Genomic DNA, 6,091 nt, shown 5'->3' with positions numbered 1-6,091 from the left:
ATATCTCTTCGGCCCTTGGGAGGAGAGAAGCAGCGCGGGTCACCTTTGAACGCGCTCGCTGCCAGGAACGTCTGGCGTAAAAGTTTCGTGGGAATCGGACGTTCCTAGGCTGAGAAGCGAGCGCCCGCCCTCGGGCGGTCGGGGGCCCCTTTCTCATTCCCCGTCTGGGCTAAAAATACGAGGTCGGACCCGATGGACTCGGGAGACTGGAGAGTACCAGGGAGACCCTGGAAGCAGGCGACCCGACCCACGCTTCGCTGTCTCCTCGGCCCTCGGGAGTAGAAGCGCGGGGACGGTGGCGTGGGCAGCAGGGGGCGCTCCTGGCCATGCCCAGCGAGTTTCGTGCGAATCGGACCTGGTCCGGAAGAGATACGAAGGGAAAACTCATTACTCGTCGGGGTGGCACATCCAGGCTCTCGACCCTCCCAAAGCGTCCGACCAGGGTGCACCCTGCCGGGCATGGTTAGCCGCCAGCCCCCTTCCTGGAGGTCTGGTTGGCACGGGGTTTTGATTTATCGGTTTCATATCTCTGGGCTCCTTGGGAGCAGAAAGTCGGTTGAGGGCCCTTTGGAAAGAGCCGGGGCTGCCGTTTAACGCTGTCCAAGCGGCAGGCGAAGCGCACCCACCGTTTTTACGCTATGATTTTTTAAAACCGCCGGGGCGGCAAACACAGGGCCGGTCGGGTTTGAAGACGAATATCTCTTCGGCCCTTGGGAGGAGAGAAGCAGCGCGGGTCACCTTTGAACGCGCTCGCTGCCAGGAACGTCTGGCGTAAAAGTTTCGTGGGAATCGGACGTTCCTAGGCTGAGAAGCGAGCGCCCGCCCTCGGGCGGTCGGGGGCCCCTTTCTCATTCCCCGTCTGGGCTAAAAATACGAGGTCGGACCCGATGGACTCGGGAGACTGGAGAGTACCAGGGAGACCCTGGAAGCAGGCGACCCGACCCACGCTTCGCTGTCTCCTCGGCCCTCGGGAGTAGAAGCGCGGGGACGGTGGCGTGGGCAGCAGGGGGCGCTCCTGGCCATGCCCAGCGAGTTTCGTGCGAATCGGACCTGGTCCGGAAGAGATACGAAGGGAAAACTCATTACTCGTCGGGGTGGCACATCCAGGCTCTCGACCCTCCCAAAGCGTCCGACCAGGGTGCACCCTGCCGGGCATGGTTAGCCGCCAGCCCCCTTCCTGGAGGTCTGGTTGGCACGGGGTTTTGATTTTTCGGTTTCATATCTCTGGGCTCCTTGGGAGCAGAAAGTCGGTTGAGGGCCCTTTGGAAAGAGCCGGGGCTGCCGTTTAACGCTGTCCAAGCGGCAGGCGAAGCGCACCCACCGTTTTTACGCTATGATTTTTTAAAACCGCCGGGGCGGCAAACACAGGGCCGGTCGGGTTTGAAGACGAATATCTCTTCGGCCCTTGGGAGGAGAGAAGCAGCGCGGGTCACCTTTGAACGCGCTCGCTGCCAGGAACGTCTGGCGTAAAAGTTTCGTGGGAATCGGACGTTCCTAGGCTGAGAAGCGAGCGCCCGCCCTCGGGCGGTCGGGGGCCCCTTTCTCATTCCCCGTCTGGGCTAAAAATACGAGGTCGGACCCGATGGACTCGGGAGACTGGAGAGTACCAGGGAGACCCTGGAAGCAGGCGACCCGACCCACGCTTCGCTGTCTCCTCGGCCCTCGGGAGTAGAAGCGCGGGGACGGTGGCGTGGGCAGCAGGGGGCGCTCCTGGCCATGCCCAGCGAGTTTCGTGCGAATCGGACCTGGTCCGGAAGAGATACGAAGGGAAAACTCATTACTCGTCGGGGTGGCACATCCAGGCTCTCGACCCTCCCAAAGCGTCCGACCAGGGTGCACCCTGCCGGGCATGGTTAGCCGCCAGCCCCCTTCCTGGAGGTCTGGTTGGCACGGGGTTTTGATTTTTCGGTTTCATATCTCTGGGCTCCTTGGGAGCAGAAAGTCGGTTGAGGGCCCTTTGGAAAGAGCCGGGGCTGCCGTTTAACGCTGTCCAAGCGGCAGGCGAAGCGCACCCACCGTTTTTACGCTATGATTTTTTAAAACCGCCGGGGCGGCAAACACAGGGCCGGTCGGGTTTGAAGACGAATATCTCTTCGGCCCTTGGGAGGAGAGAAGCAGCGCGGGTCACCTTTGAACGCGCTCGCTGCCAGGAACGTCTGGCGTAAAAGTTTCGTGGGAATCGGACGTTCCTAGGCTGAGAAGCGAGCGCCCGCCCTCGGGCGGTCGGGGGCCCCTTTCTCATTCCCCGTCTGGGCTAAAAATACGAGGTCGGACCCGATGGACTCGGGAGACTGGAGAGTACCAGGGAGACCCTGGAAGCAGGCGACCCGACCCACGCTTCGCTGTCTCCTCGGCCCTCGGGAGTAGAAGCGCGGGGACGGTGGCGTGGGCAGCAGGGGGCGCTCCTGGCCATGCCCAGCGAGTTTCGTGCGAATCGGACCTGGTCCGGAAGAGATACGAAGGGAAAACTCATTACTCGTCGGGGTGGCACATCCAGGCTCTCGACCCTCCCAAAGTGTCCGACCAGGGTGCACCCTGCCGGGCTAAGAGAACAGCCAGGTGAACCCTGGAGGTTCCGAACTCCAGACCCCTGGACCCGACGGCTCAGTCCGCCTCAGGTGCACTACAGAGGTCCTCGGGCTGTCCCTGAGTGCATTAAAACGGAAATCAGAATTACTCCCCCGGGTGGCACTTCCAGGCTCTCGACCCTCCCAAAGTGTCCGACCAGGGTGCACCCTGCTGGGCATGGTTAGCCGCCAGCCCCCTTCCTGGAGGTCTGGTTGGCACGGGGTTTTGCAAATAGGTCCCGTCGGGTATATGGGAGAGCAAAGAGAATCAATGGGGTCCAAGCACTAAATTCATCCAGTGGCGTTCTCTGGAAGCCCAAGGGGAGTCCGAGGGGTGTTCGGCCGGCAAGGGGAGCTCTCCCTCGGACACATGATCAAACGCCTGTCCCCTACCGGAAAGTGGTGTGCTCTGGATGCCCCCCCCCCCCCCCCATCCCCCGAGGGGGGTGCTTATCCCGCGAGGGGAGCCCTCCTCGGGTTAAGTGAACCATCATGCCGATTCCCCTATGGAAGTGGGCACATCCAGGCACACAGTCTGCTTTGCTCTCCCCGACCCGAGTGCGTCTGTTGGGCTGAGTGTACGCCCAGGCAACTGGATCCAATGGCTCAGTCCGCCGCAGCGTGCTTCGACGATGGGTCGTACAGCCATGCCACCAGGGTGGGCGTGTTTGTAAATGTACCAGTGGATTCTCGTCGGCCTGCCACATCCATGGTATCGACCCACCAGGCCTGTCCGACCAGGGGTTGACCCTGGACGGGCACGGTCTGTGGTTTGGCCCTTGTCCTAGATGAAATCGGGCACGGGGTTTTCTGGCCAGGTACCATCGGGTTACTGGGAGAGCGGCTTCGGTCTCCAGGTGAGACCAATGGTGAAGCAGCACGAGGCAATGGAGAGCATGCAAAGCGATGGGGAAGCCATGCACGGCAATGGCCACGAAAAAAAAAAAAAAATCACCACGGAAGGAACGTGAAGAACAAGGAGGAGTGTAGTGACACTGCCCAAAGCTGCCCGGTGTTGCAGGGGTCTATTGGTGTGTTGCTTCCTTGTTTGGTAGAGTGGAGTACCAGACCCGCCAGGGGTAGGCAAACCATTCCCCCTACGGTAAGTGAGGAGCCAGCCATTTGACGAGCGGGTGTCCACGTGTACGGGTGCGAGCGCTATCCCCCCACACGGGGTTAGGCCACGGCCTTAGGTGGACGTCTGCCGACCAGCCCCGGCTGATCCAGAACTTCTGATGTGGAGAGCGGTTTTGACAGATCCTCCCTGGTTCTAGCGGGTCAAGCCTCTGATGGGGGGTGGGGGTTATTTGTAACCCATCCCAGAACTCTCTGGGGGAGACTCAGACGGCCAGTCTGTCTACTCAGTTGTCCTATACTGGTGTCTGTGGTTTGGGAGGAAGGGAGTGCCCTGCTTTGTTGGCCTCCTCTTCAAACCTACCTGGGCCCACGAATCACTCTTCTTGGTTACATCACGAAACGTAGGTTGAGCGAGGCTAGGGGGGAGGGAATTCGACGAGGTCTTTCCCTTGTCCCCCCACCAGCGGCCCACGAAAATCAAAACGGCGTGAAGAGAGGGAACGCCGAAAGCACCTGGAGTCGGCCGTCCGCACCTCCGGAGGAGGTGGACGGGGTACGGTGCGGGCATGACCGGATGGGACAGCTTTGCATCAAGGTGAGAGGTCGGCGTCCGAAGGCCAGAGGGCGGTGCGCGAGCACGTTTACACTGGCCGCGGAAGCTGTCCTGGGTAGCCCTGTATGGCGTCTGGACCTGACGGCGCACGCACTTACAACCCGCTGCTTCCTAGCCCCCGGAAGGGGAGGCGGATGTCACTCGTGGTTCATCCCAGACCACGGTGCAAACTACCTGGTTGATCCTGCCAGTAACATATGCTTGTCTCAAAGATTAAGCCATGCAGGTCTAAGTGCACACGGCCGGTACAGTGAAACTGCGAATGGCTCATTAAATCAGTTATGGTTCCTTTGATCGCTCCACACGTTACTCGGATAACTGTGGTAATTCTAGAGCTAATACATGCAAACGAGCGCTGACCCTTCGGGGGATGCGTGCATTTATCAGACCCAAAACCCATCCGGGGGGCTCGGGCCCCCCGGCCGCTTTGGTGACTCTAGATAACCTCGGGCCGATCGCGCGCCCTCCGCGGCGGCGACGTCTCATTCGAATGTCTGCCCTATCAACTTTCGATGGTACCATAGTCGGCTACCATGGTGACCACGGGTAACGGGGAATCAGGGTTCGATTCCGGAGAGGGAGCCTGAGAAACGGCTACCACATCCAAGGAAGGCAGCAGGCGCGCAAATTACCCATTCCCGACACGGGGAGGTAGTGACGAAAAATAACGATACAGGTCTCTTTCGAGGCCCTGTAATCGGAATGAGCGTATCCTAAACCCATGGGTGAGGACCCATTGGAGGGCAAGTCTGGTGCCAGCAGCCGCGGTAATTCCAGCTCCAATAGCGTATATTAAAGTTGCTGCAGTTAAAAAGCTCGTAGTTGGATGTCGGGAGTGGGCTGGCGGTCCGCCGCGAGGCGTGCCACCGCCTGTCTCAGACCCTGTCTCCCGGTGCCCCCCGGATGCCCTTGGCTGGGTGTCCGGACGGGGCTCGGAGCGTTTACTTTGAAAAAATTAGAGTGTTCAAAGCGGGCCCGCTTCTCGCCTGAATACCTGAGCTAGGAATAATGGAATAGGACTCCGGTTCTATTTTGTGGGTTTCCTGAACCAGGGCCATGATTAAGAGGGACGGCCGGGGGCATTCGTATTGCGCCGCTAGAGGTGAAATTCTTGGACCGGCGCAAGACGGACGAAAGCGAAAGCATTTGCCAAGAATGTTTTCATTAATCAAGAACGAAAGTCGGAGGTTCGAAGACGATCAGATACCGTCGTAGTTCCGACCGTAAACTATGCCGACCCGCGATCCGGCGGCGTTATTCCCATGACCCGCCGGGCAGCGTGAGGGAAACCACGAGTCTGTGGGTTCCGGGGGGAGTATGGTTGCAAAGCTGAAACTTAAAGGAATTGACGGAAGGGCACCACCAGGAGTGGAGCCTGCGGCTTAATTTGACTCAACACGGGAAACCTCACCCGGCCCGGACACGGAAAGGATTGACAGATTGATAGCTCTTTCTCGATTCTGTGGGTGGTGGTGCATGGCCGTTCTTAGTTGGTGGAGCGATTTGTCTGGTTAATTCCGATAACGAACGAGACTCCGGCATGCTAAATAGTTACGCGGCCCTCCGCGGTCGGCGTCAAACTTCTTAGAGGGACAAGTGGCGTTCAGCCACGCGAGATGGAGCAATAACAGGTCTGTGATGCCCTTAGATGTCCGGGGCTGCACGCGCGCCACAATGGTTGGATCAGCGTGTGCCTACCCTACACCGAGAGGTGCGGGTAATCCGCTGAACCCCATTCGTGATGGGGACTGGGGATTGCAATTATTCCCCATGAACGAGGAATTCCCAGTAAGCGCGGGTCATAAGCTCGCGTTGATTAAGTCCCTGCCCTTTG

The 6,091-nt window shown here is 59.5% G+C and overlaps 1 non-coding gene across 1 annotated transcript in view; it reads left to right on the top strand.

The window, feature by feature from the left end:
- The first annotated feature begins 4,428 nt into the window (after positions 1-4,428).
- The window catches only part of LOC145656836 (18S ribosomal RNA), a 1,839-nt gene continuing 176 nt past the window's right edge, over positions 4,429-6,091 (top strand). Inside the window, exon 1 of the ribosomal RNA XR_014122429.1 lies at positions 4,429-6,091. This exon is cut by the window's right edge and continues 176 nt beyond it. This is a non-coding gene — a ribosomal RNA (18S ribosomal RNA).

This window comes from Electrophorus electricus, unplaced genomic scaffold, assembly GCF_041902795.1.
Source record: "Electrophorus electricus isolate QZ-2024a unplaced genomic scaffold, ASM4190279v1 Scaffold93, whole genome shotgun sequence".
Lineage (NCBI taxonomy): Eukaryota > Metazoa > Chordata > Actinopteri > Gymnotiformes > Gymnotidae > Electrophorus > Electrophorus electricus.
Note: the sequence above shows the minus strand (reverse complement) of the source record. Positions and strands in the feature narration are given on the sequence as shown.